The 13326-nt window shown below is 35.8% G+C and overlaps 1 long non-coding RNA gene across 1 annotated transcript in view; it reads right to left on the reverse strand.

Annotated features, from left to right (window-relative positions):
* Nucleotides 1-6285: 6285 nt before the first annotated feature.
* Nucleotides 6286-13326, reverse strand: part of LOC141450857 (uncharacterized) — an 89056-nt gene continuing 82015 nt past the window's right edge. The window contains exon 4 of the long non-coding RNA XR_012456365.1: nt 6286-6949. This is a non-coding gene — a long non-coding RNA (uncharacterized lncRNA). The remainder of the gene's footprint in view (nt 6950-13326) is intronic.

The following is a 13326-nucleotide window of genomic DNA, read 5'->3' on the forward strand; positions in this document are numbered from 1 at the left end:
ACCGACAAATAACAAATATCGCCTCATGATTCCATTTGGGCCATTCAATTAAACAGATAACACTACTTCTAGAATAAAAAAAAAATAATACATTTTTCCTAAGATTTCTGAGAAGTTTGGTGGTCAGCAAAGAAAGATAAAAGGTAGGACATTATTTGGGGCCCAATAGTTACTACGGTCGGAAAGGGGAACGGAAACTCAAAGTAATTGCATTGGGTGAAACAGGCAAAAGAAATAAGATTAAATGATTTCCAGTCGATACATCAAACCGACGGGAGACAACAACAAAAAAAAAGGGGACCGAAATCGATTGTGTGGTCAACTAATTATGATCGATCGCTGGAACGCTCTACTTGTAGAATTAAACCGGGAAAAGCCACAAAAACAACCCACTTGATTAGGTATTTGTTTAAATATTACTTTTTGTTTGTTAAATAATTTTATATAATTAATTTAAATTAAATTACAATTTTTATATATAATATTAATCGACAGAATTTGGGTTTTAAAATGATGGGTTCTGGTTTATGTATACGGTTTATGTTACAGTCTAAATTTGCTTAATCTTAGGCTTTATATTTTAATGTGTACTGTTGGGTCCCACCTTAAATCACTTTTGAAAATTGGTGATCTAATTGTAAAAGTAAATAAAGTAAATACCCATCCTGGGGAAAGTCCTCGAAAAACGTCTACTACTCCGTCTCCAAACTGAAATAGCCCCCTTTAAATATCATTCCTGACCATCAGTTCGGATTTCGGAGTTGCCACTCGACTGTTCTCCAAGCACATCGAGTGGTGGATGTAATCGCTACTTTACTGCCCGGGTGTCTTCTTTGACATATCTCAGGCATTTGACAGGGTATGGCACACGGGACTGCTTTATAAACTCAAACGCCTACTGCCTTCTACCTTTTACCTCATTCTTAAATCTTATCTCTCCGACCGTTTCTTCCAAGTCAAACAAGGTTCTTCTTCTCCTCATATCCTTCCAATACTCGCTGGAGTTCCTCAAGGAAGCATTCTAGCCCCCTTACTTTATATTCTCTATACTGCCGACTTACCAACTCACCCGACTACAATCACTTTCACTTTCGCCGACGACACTGCAATTCTTTCTCCTCATCTAGATCCTGTAATAGCAAGCCGTGCACTCCAATCACACATAAATCTTCTCGAGCCTTGGCTGCAAAAGTGGAGAATCAAAGTGAACGAATGTAAGTCTAAATACATAGTATTCGCCTTAAACAAGAAAACTCTCCCTCCTCTCTCCTTCCACAATACTTCTATACCAATTTCTAACCAAGTACGGTATCTCGGACTACATCTTGACAAACGACTAACATGGAACCCTCACACGAGACTCAAACGAACTGACCTCAATCTGAGGTATAAAATGTTGAAAAGATACCTCGACAAACGATCAAAACTGACCCTGACAAACAAACGATCACTTTATACCGCTCTACTTGCCCCAATATGGACGTACGGAATACAACTTTACGGAAGTGCCAAAAAATCGAACATCAACCGACTACAGACCTTACAATCAAAAATTCTAAGAACCATAGTTAACGCTCCCTTCTACGTCTCCAATCATACTATACACTCTGATCTCAATATTCCTCTCGTTTCTGAAATAGCCCAATCTCGATACACAAAACTCCATTCAAATCTTCACGATCACTACAACCCTCTGATCCACAACATGTCTACCACAACACTTCCTTCTAATCCTCAACGCAGACTAAAGCGGCGGTGGCCACGCGACCATCTCAACACAACGCCGACCTCCTAGGATGGTTGCTGTGTAAGCTTGCCAATCTGGCGAACTAACGGCTTCCATCACTAAATGGTATTCGTTCAGTCCAATCACGCCCTTGGCGCATATGCTTGTCGCGTATATGTATGGATGTATATATGCGTGCATGTGTATTTGTGTTATCTTATCATTCATCTATTTTGCTTGTTGTTCTACATACAGTTGCAAAATAAATAAACAAATAAAAAATAAAAATAAAGTAAATGCCTATTTGTTCAGGCGGTCTTTACATCCAACTACCTATTAGGCGGAGGCGACTAGCCTCAAATTTCTTTTATTAACCATTAAGTAAAATCCAAGGCCTAAGACCGGGAATCGAACCCACTAAACCAACAATACATATTAGCTGTACAGGTCTCGCCTCTAACTGCTCGGCTACCGTGGCGCTTGGTGATCTAATTGTATTTTGTTTATGTCACAGGTAAGATTGAAACCTCTCATATTTTCTGTGAGGGTACTTCCTAGAGGGCGCACTAAGTCAGAACATGAGGTCAGTCGCCATTTTTTTCGTTTATTCCTTCAGGAATTTTTATAGTTTAGAAAATACTAATACATATTGTGAACATTAAAATAATTTAAATTTTTAACATTGTCCGTAAACGGGCAGTGCACTGAAATTGCTCCATGGCCTTCGATGACCCTTTAACAAAGTGGTCGTTTCCATTTCTCCTGTCACTGCCTGTTTAAGGGCTGAGCTAACCTTCGTGAGTTCTTGTCCAAAATGTTTTCTGAGTCCATCATAAGCGTATAACCTTTTATCCGTAAGCCATCTACCATCTTCAAGTTTTCTAGGATGCGCTTCCATGTTTGATTGTATAGTGCCCCCTATTTGAACCTTGGTATTGATTACATTCTTTTCTGAAAGTTAATTTAGTGTAATTGCAAGTAACGGCTTATTTTTTTCCAGCTGTCCTTAATATCTCAACTATCAAACTGGTTATTTTGGAAGTGGGACCGGGTAACGTAAATTAGAGTTGGTCTAAATTCAATTCTGTAAACCGAGTAGATTAATATTGAGATTAAACTTATAAAACGAAACAGACGCATTGAGGGGGTTTAATGAACAGTTAAAGTATTTGGCCAGCGATGAATGTCACACACAAAATGACTTGATTTACGTCAATAGTGCTAATAAATAAAACTATATTCTATGAAGTTTTGGGAAGCAATAACGCCGTTATGTAGTAATACCTTCAGCCATTGTTATAGCCAGTAATGTGGTAAACCTAGCTACTATATAGACTGGCTAGCTAATAGCCCAGACCTTTACTAAAACAAACGATGTTGTGGCAGCTGCCAATGATTTAATGTTATTTACCCATTTTCAAACCAGCTGGTAACTTAAAATTTTAACAACTTATGAATAATTAATTGTTAATAGAGAGATTTCTCTAAACCTATTTAACTCGGGTGATTTGCAGTTAGAGAAAAACCACGAGTACTATACAATCAGTTCTGTTTTGTTAAATGACAGCCATACGCAACTCAATGGCGGACTTTAAATGATGAATTAGCTCGGTTTTCATTTTTGTTTTCCAAAAAAAAAACCTTTAAAAAATCAATTTTCCTTCAACACTTTTATTTCTTAAAGGCATTAGCGACATAAAGAGACAATATTAAGTAAGAAAACTCTCAATTTTTGATGAATTTATTTATTTTTTATTGCACATTCTGAAAATTCACCAAATGCCTGCAGGGGGAAATTGGTTACAAAAATTTAAGATGCATTTTCCCGCTTCATAAAAATTACAGACATACATAAAGAGAAATTTTGGGCCCAAGAATTTGCGAATTAAAATGAACCCATAGAAATGCCAGCTAGCATGCTCCGGTGAGGCTCTTGTTCTCCTGTCTTCTTTAGTAAACTTTAGTATTCTTAAAGAAATTATATTTAAATTTTTGGTTCAATCGTCGTTCATATTTGTTTGGTTTTTTGGAAACATATTTATTAGTCTAAGAACTCATGTTATAGGTTTAAATTGATACGTAAGAATGAATCGGAAATTTAATACCTGCTTATTTTACAATCTTGAATATTTGCTTTACTTTGTTAAATTTAACTTGTGTCATACTATTATTAGTTGGGCCAAACTGGAAACCAGATAACATCTCAGATAACACAGCGCGTGTTTGGTGTCCAGATTTGCTACAAGAAGGTCATTGCCAACAGATAGTTTTGGTTTTGAATCGCTCTGTCCTCAAAAATTCTGCATTGTCTATTTATGTTGATTGCAATCATACTCAGAAGGTAATACTTATTGACAGAGATTTGTATAGAAATGGTTGTTCACAGACAAACGCCTTACTTGGAACCCACTCTCATGGCTTAACAGATAAGCAATGACAAAACGTGTCATACGTCTTTATAAGCTACTTAGACGACGCTACAAAATTGCCTATAGAACTTAAACGGTTGGTATATAATATACTATAATATTACACTCAAACTGACATGCTGTGCAGCTGAGCCAAATCTTGATACATACTGATTTTACAGACATTCTATTCAGACTCCTTTTTCTAACTAACCTTACTCTTCAAAACGACCTCAACATCCCATTCGTACAACTATTCGCTAAAGACGATATATCGCAAGTTTCATACTGCTCTCTCTAATTGCTCTATCCTCTCGTACAGCCTCCCGCCTCTCGACAATCCACTACGTCGGCTGAATCACCAATAGCTTCCTTGAGGTCTTCAGGTCTTCAGATCATCGATATTCTGTACAGAGTTTCTCTCCTCCTGCTCTTCACATACGATTTCTTCACCTTCACATTCAATACAAATGGTAGATTTCTTAACAAATTATAAACAAACGAAAAATGGACTCACTAGTTATTTGAAATGAGTAACTCCTTGCAGTATCACCTGTTATCATTTGCGCAGGACGATACTTCCACGAATATAAATAGCAATTAGTGGTAACTATATAGATCTATTTATATACATACATAGACTTACCGATACAGTACTAATAATGCCGCAACCCAGGTGTTCGGCACCCGCAACTAATCTGCCCATTCATCAAGCATTCCCAGTTTCATTTTATCCATTAACTAATGGTCATCCTTAAAATTACTATTACTAATAAATATTATATAGTCTTACCCTCTATGACTATCTTTAGCCGCAATTAACATAGAGAAGTTTTCTGGTAATATAACACTTTTGTATAATAAATAGTATAATATTTCTGTTCACAAGCACAATCTTGCGGTTAAAACTATTTTATAGCCTCACATTCTCGTTACCTCAAAACATTTTTTTGTGGAATCCTGTAATTTCAATACTAAGTAAATAAATTATTTGCCAAAACACTATCGTTAAAGTGTTACAAATAAATAGGATTTTAATTGAAAATAAACTCATGATTGTCTAAAACGATTAATTGCTTGTAACAATCTTAAGTTCTACTAACTTCTAAGATTTTAATTAGCAGAGAGAATATTAAATTAGATTTAATAGCCGAACTCTATCAGTGCCATTTTGTGGCCAATACGATTCACTAGTTTCTGTGGCCAATCTTCTATTTGGCTGGTGGTTTTTCGTAAGCTAAAATGATAAGCTTTGATCTTCATTGTCTCAGACGAATTATCTACTGAATTGGAAGGAAATCTTCCGCGACTGGGCATTTATCATAAATCATTTAATATATAGGGTGAAGGGACCAGTAATTGACTGGGCACCAGTAATTGACATACCAGAAATAAACTGGTATTATAAGGGATATGAGCCGTTTTTAGTGGTGATTCTTTCAATTTCGTTATTGAGAAGCCTTTAGGCAGCAGTTCCAGAAAAATATTAATTATTGGAAGGTTCCTTGGTATCAGTGGAAGGTTATTTGTGTTAAAAGTTCAAAATCAAGGAAAAAACAAGCCGTTGCTAAGGAGGATTAATAAGAAAATAATTTTTCTTTTTTCTTATTTTTCGTTTATTTGTTCATATATTCGTGTGGTCATCAATGTTCTGTTATAATTAGTATTACTTGTAGCTTTCATTTATGTAGTTTTTTTTTAATTATAAGAAGCATTGAGAATTAAAATGGGGCTGTCAATCACTGGTCCTTGAAACGGCAATCTGCCCAGTAATTGACATGTATGTCAATTACTAGTCCTACAGCTTTTTTGTTTGAGACCAGTGATTGACTTCCTGGGAAAATGGTAAGATAGGTTGGTAAATTTTATTATAATTAAAAATTCAATACATTGTAAAATAAAATCATTGATAAAAATCGGCAACATAAAATAAATAGTAAAACTTCCAACAAAATATGTTTAAATTAATGAGTTAGCAAATGTACGCCTTATTTACAGAGGGCATGCAGAATGATTATTCTGTAGAGAACAACAATATATGAACAACAAACTGGAATAGTCGTGATCGCCGAACAGCTTCCGAGGCCTACGTGACTAATAAAAACGACGCCCACGTGACGGAGTTGGAAAATCTCTCATTCTCCCTCAGTTTTGGGTCCTAGCCACATGACAAAGAAGAAAGGGAGGAAATGGCTAAACCGTAGAATTCCATCAAAGAAAACGGCCAGAGGAAAAATGAAGCTCCCTCAAGAGAAGTACCAGGTGCGAAATCAAACATACGTGGAGAGTTGGTGACTTTGTGATGTTTGTGATGTTACCGGTAGTACAGTTGTGTAAGGGTTGATCGTCAAAAGCTGCATAAAAAAGGGTAAGGTTGAAAAAATATTAGATTATTTAGGTTTGCCTATTTAAAAACTGATTGTAATTAATTATGAATAAGACCGATTTTTGTTATAAATCCAATTGAAAAAGTGATTTAGGTGATTTATTTAGATTTAAAAGTGATTTTGAATGCATACCTTATGTCGTTTCATGAATATATTTGTATGTCAATTACTGGTCCCACTCCATGTCAAACACTGGTACCACCGAAAATTCGGTATGTCAATTACTGGGTCATTGACATATTTTCAAAAAAAATCATTTTTGGTTGACATAAAGATCGAATTTACTGCTTTTAAAATATTAATAAAATAAAATACATCCTACTGGAGCGGTACAATTTTATAACCTACACCTGGAGCCAAAATAACGGAAGTTATTCTATCTTAAACTCGAATTTTTTCTTAAGCAGTCAATTACTGGTCCCTTCACCCTAAATTGACTAATTTTCTGTAAAAATGGTGTCTTTACTAACATTTAGTTGTCCTTAACGTGGTACAGAATTTTTTAGATCTTTCATTTTTACTGGTTGGTCGAATTTTAAATGTAATGATCTACTTTCGTCCTATATTATATTTGAAAGAATATATTTTGGTTTCGTGACCGTAAATTATTCAATTAAGGATTCAAAATTGGCAAGGAATCGGTCAAATAAAAACAACAACTCGTCTTTTTTGCCAACGTTCCGACAAACATATTATCTTCTTCAAGGGCCTGGATATTACAAATAAAAAAGATACGAACAATTTAGAGTTAGTAATTTAGAATCAGTAAACTGATTTACTGATTTTTTATATTACTGATTCACTAAATTGTTTGTATTTTTGGTATTTGTAATATCCACCACGTCTTGAAGATCACGAGGCCATCTTCTCTTCAATCTCCTTAGAGGATTACCTGGTAATGTGGAGGAAGATAGGTGTTCTATGAGAGGGTTAGGGATGAGCTGCTGTAGAGGAATGAAATTTGATGAAACGAGTGTTAGCAAGATCTGTATTGAAAGGGACTTTGAGGTCATTATGGATAGTGAGGTTAGATTCATAGAACGGAGCGTTAAGAAGTTTTCGAAGTATTTTTGACTGTAATGCCTGGAGGCGTAGTGAGTTGGAACGCTTAGTTCTCATACTTCGATGCCGTGTGACCAAATAGGTCGCAGATATAAGAGTCTTTTGTTATGTAGGTTAAGTTTCGTAAGTAAGTAAGTAAGATTTAAATTAAAATTTGAAAATTGAAGGGAAGAAAAGTGTTTTGATTTTTATTAATTTAATATTTATATTATTCTTGTGATGTTACTGAGATCAGGGGGAGATCTGATTAAGAAAGATGGGGCATTAGAATTATAATACTCTGAATAAATTTTTAAGAAATATTGAAGCGTGCTCAGTTTACTTTACTTCGTCTCTTCTTATTTTATGAATTATGAAGCTAATATTTAATTAAAATCTGCAGTTATCTTTTAAAAAATATGTATATATTCATTAATCTGTGAATACTAAATCCCTAATGATTATAAATTATGAATGACTTTAATGTAGGGATTCAGAATGTAGGAAACGCTTTCTAAAGGAGGGTTGGCTTATGACCTTCGTGTGGACACATTAACTGCTGTACATTAGCCGGAGGTTTTACAAAAAAAAACTCTTTAGTAGAGGATATAAAAATTCTTCTTTCTAGAGCCTTTTTGGAATTCTGGCTTTCTTTTTTTGGTTTAAGCTCTAAAACAAAAAAAAAGAGCTTCAGAAAATATTAGAAATAAAACTTATTAGAATTTTCTGGGCAGACACTGGGTGAAGTAGTTTAAACAACAACGTCGAAGCACGCAGAACTACTGACAAATTCAATCAATAGAGTAAGTGACAGCACTTACTGCTGCCAGTCGCCTCAAATCGGAATAGCATCTGCCTTACCAATTTCAAAGACGAGGTAATTACAGAATTTCTTTTACGGTCTCCATAAGAAATTCATCTAAAAAACCATTCTTGAATTTTCTAATCAAATCTTAAAGTGGAAACTTTTTAAAGGCAGGAACTTGTGACCAACAGTGGACGGATTTTGTGTCCTCAGCGTGAAGAAAATAGCCTTATCCTTCGCTGAGAACTGTCTCTGTTTTGACGCAAACGTTAGGAATCCTTGGGCTTGCATAAGAAGATAGATCAAGCGGAACTTTCTTCCTCCTAGCCAAATTCCCCTCCACAGCAAGTCCCTTCCTATGTAAATGTGTATTAGGTAATGCTTGGGATTACGATGTTACTTAGCTTAGTTTTCATTTTACCAAGAAACAAAGTTTCTTCGAGTCTTCTTTGAAAAGGCTTGCAATCCCTCCAATCTTGCCTTACTTCTCCAGTAGAGTGTGTATTTCCGTAAGCCTTTTCCTTAAGGCAGTTTTATGCTGCAAACCAGAGGTAAAAACAAAGTCCTCTCCTTTGCCAGCGCCTATACCTTTGCCTCCTCATTAACTTTTCCAGTTTAGCCGCAAGCTATTATAGATTGCCAGGGATTGCGTCTTCTAACGCCATACACGTTAAGTTTGTGCAGTTCGCGTTAAAAGCTTAAACATGTGTAAGATATTGCTAGGCTCAAAATGATGACGAATTCTGCCTGAAAGTTGTACAGAGTACACTTTTTCATTTTTATAAAGGGTTGTGCCCTTAAATACCACAGATCCATCTATCCTTACAGTTCAAGTCCTCATCTCTGATCGTGCGCAGATCAACGAAGTAATTAAAAACCATATTTTAAATTTTCACCTCCATTCTCAATCAATCAAAATAAAAAGTTGATTTCATCAGATCTTATCCTGCACCATTTGAATCTTAATCTAGCATTTGCTTTCTTTCATTTGACTGCATATTCTTTTTCTTTTTATTATCTTATCAACTTAATGAAATAAACATCAGAATCAGTTTGTGAAAACGTAGAGTAAAGGTAGGCCGAAGTTACCTTTTGTTTTTGTTGTAGAAGTATGGTTAATTACACAAAATAATATTCTATCTGCTTTATTATATAGCTTTGTGTTTGGAAACTTTGGAACATTAATTGTAGCGAGTTTACCATGAATTATGTTACGAGTGTTATTAGAGAAGTTACAGCCGATTTACTTTTATGTATTTTCATCCCAAACTTTTAAACAAACATAATATATATATAGATATATACATATGAATGTTTTGCTTTATCTTTACATAATATACACAAGCCAGAACTGTATGCTTACATTATGCAAACTGGTTGATAAAGCGCGCTTAACATAACTAGTATTCAAAATGATCAACTCTTTCTGTCTAATTGTTATAAGTTAGAACTTATTCATTATACGAGTATATTATTTATGCTTTATCTTACGCCATGTTGACTGTTCTTCAAAAATTACATTGAAATCTGTTTTGTTCGTTTTAGTTAGTTTATTTTTTTTCTTGGACAAAATAATTTTTACTTCCTCATATATTTATTGAACTTTAAACTTGAAGAATTGCAATTTAAGGACGAATTCGAACATAAAAATATTGCTGGTGTCTCAGTTGCTTTCGCCATGCTTATTTACTTCTTTGGTTTGAATGTAAAAGTTATCGATTTACGATTTTATAGAAATGAAATATTCTCTACCTTTTTTAGAAATTAAGTATTCAACATCCAAGTGGCCCGGTCCAAAAGATGAAAAAGATTAAAACATTTTTTCTCCGTTTCTGTTTCATGGCTTGCCTTTTGGAAGTAGTACTTCTGGTGGGCCGATTTGGACCAAAACCTGATTGTGGTGCTCCCCCCCCCGTTGGCACTTAAACGAACAAAGAGACTTTGGAATTTCCTGCGATTTTGAGTGACGGTAGACGGACAACACACATAGTGAAAGTGGGAGAGATCGTTTTGAAAATCCACTTTCTCTGGCTCAGAAAACATCCAAACTGATATATCCGGTAAGAAATCCAAATCGAAAATCCGTATATACCTTTCTCTTACTTTAGAAGAGAAAGAGAAGTTAATAAAACTACGCACACCTTTAATTACAGAACTAAAAAGTTAGCATCACTTCCTAACTAGTTAAATTGACCACCGATGTTCTGTACTACTCGTACTTCGTCTCGAAACTCTACCATCTCTGGCCACAGTATACCATCCGTCATTCGCTGTTCATCTCTCCATCTTCGTGGTGCGGCCTTCCTCTCTTTCCTTACTGCTACCCAGTCCGTGCTTACTTAGTCCAGCGCTGATCTAACCGCTGCCACGTGACCGCCACTTAACCTGATCAGCTTCTGTCTTACGCCCACGTTCTTCACTCTTATTTTCTTGGTAAGAGATACGAAATCTCTCTCTCTCTCTCTCAACAAAAAAAAAAGAAAAAACTGCGGTTGTGTCATGGACACGGCCGTGTCTTGTACGTGAATACGTTTACGTAACGGGTTATATTTATTATATAAAATATTTTTATTTATGTATTTAGGATGAAATCAAGGAAACAAATAATTACTGTGTTACAATATAACTTTATTAATTATAGGTCTGTGATACGAAAAGTACGACACAAATGGCATACAAGATACATTGAGATTTCTGGTAAACGTTAAATCAATATAGGTATTACCTAACGTTGTTGGAGAAGTTTCAATATAAGACTAATTGAACTCGCTGAGCATGAAGTCGGGCAATGAGCGGTTTTGTGAAACATCAACATTAAAGTATCATAATTGATGTAGTAAGATCAGGCTCGTAATCGGGTATAATTTTAGAGATGTTTTTGGAATATTTTAACAACGGTCGTAAGAGTTTAATTTCTGCTAACGCTGTGCCCGGATGGATATACGCACACCCGAGTACGAATTTGAAGTTGCCATTGGCCTTTTTCGTTTACTAGACAGACATCACCAGCTTTTGCGTCTTTCATTTCCAAATAAATTTCCGAAATGTCATTGTTAACTCTATTAAAATCAGTGAAGCTATTGATGTTGCGATATATGGTGACTACACCAGCTTTGCAACTTTTACCATTCGATTGTTCTTGAGAAGCCCTCACCCGATTGGCTATCTCACCCAACTTTACCCTAAGCACGATATAAGTTCGTTGCTGCAGCGTATATCCGTTCAAAAATTAGGGAATATTGTGTAGCTCATAAAACATTCCTAACAACGAATTATTATTTTTGGCTAACACGTACGTCATGGATGCCATAGCGGGGTGTGTAAGTAGACGATTTACTTAATGCACGTCGCCTGTCCTCTGCGTAAACAATGTCCCAGGGCAATGGTTCTAGACTGGGCTAAAAGCAACGATTTGAACTTCCAAGAGAACCAACTTACCTAATCCATATTTAATTCCCCCTCCATAGAATTTAAACATTCGTAGGGAACTGTTAAAAATTAAGAGAATAAAAAATCGTGGAAATTTTCTATTTCCAGTTGCCACTACTTCAAAATACTATTACGTCCAGCATTCAAAAACACTACCTTTCTAATAATTTAAAGTCCCATCTAAAAGTAATGTAATGTTCAGTAAAACCTTTGGTTTGAACCAATCGCAACCTTTCTTACCTGCATTAAGAGATGCAAGATGGTAATAAATCCTTTGGTTGGTTAATTTATTTATGGAATTTTCATTAAATATGCACTATTGGTAGAGCTTTAAGTGAAACGAACCAACCCCACTAATCCTTAACGTACCTTTCATGCTAAGAACGGCTTATGCAAATATCTAACCATGTTTAAAATGAAGTAAAACCAGATTGCTAGTTGATAGAGAGAAATTAATATTGATGTAAATGCATACATCAATATTAATTTTAAATCAATCATTGTTTCAATTTATTTATTTTTTTGTTTCTTTCTCTCTCTTGTTTCATGAGAATTTCTAGTATTGCGATCCTGCAATTGATTGATGATTTAAAATTAATATTGATGTAAATGCATACATCAATATTAATTTTAAATCAATCATTGTTTCAATTTATTTATTTTTTTGTTTCTTTCTCTCTCTTGTTTCATGAGAATTTCTAGTATTGCGATCCTGCAGATTTTCAGTTTCTATTCATACTAAATTGTGCCCTCTAGTACTTTTTTTTAAAAAGATTTGATCTCCTCTAGTCTCAGAAAACCAAAGACCATATATCGCAACCAACGGTTGCAATGAAACGGTTTTGGGAGAAGCCATTCCTGGTACAATCTGAACAGGGACCCAAGGTAGACCTTAGATTAGATTTAACGGGCAGAACGGGACCTATACCCCACGGCACCACAGCCACAAGAGGTTTATTGTACCTTCCCTCTAAGACTAAAACCTCCTCTTCTAAGAAGGTTGAGGGCTTTCCCTACCAGTTCCTTCTGCGCTATAATCTCCTTTGGTCTCAAGGTACCAAAGATGTCGTAGTGCAGTCTCACGATTGCAACGCAATCGAATAACAGGTAAGAGGCCGTTTCCTCCTCTTCCTGACACAGTCTGCACTACGGTTTCGAGCTAATAAGCCCCACCTTGCGCAGATGCTTCCTGAACCTGCCATGCCCTGTGAATAGGCCTGTAATCAGAGTAACCTGATTTCTACCCAAGCCCAGAGTCTCTCTTTGGTTCTTTGTTTACACAGCAAGGGCATGATACTCTTGCCGTGTTTTACCCCAGGAAGCATCACCCAGTTCTTTTCATGTTCTCTCCAGATCCACAATCTCTGAGAGCCTCACGAACTGCACCCGTGGTGATCCCCAGGACAGGCTCCGGGCCAATGAAAAGAGTGTTGGCTCCATTCCTGTTGGCCAGTTGATCAGCTATCTCATTCCCCTTAATCCTCACATGACCCGGCACCCATTCAAGTAGGACTTTATTGAGCCGAGCCA

The sequence above is a fragment of the Rhodnius prolixus genome, unplaced genomic scaffold, assembly GCF_049639745.1.
Source record: "Rhodnius prolixus isolate KJV_2025 unplaced genomic scaffold, Rpr scaffold_8, whole genome shotgun sequence".
NCBI classification, from domain to species: domain Eukaryota; kingdom Metazoa; phylum Arthropoda; class Insecta; order Hemiptera; family Reduviidae; genus Rhodnius; species Rhodnius prolixus.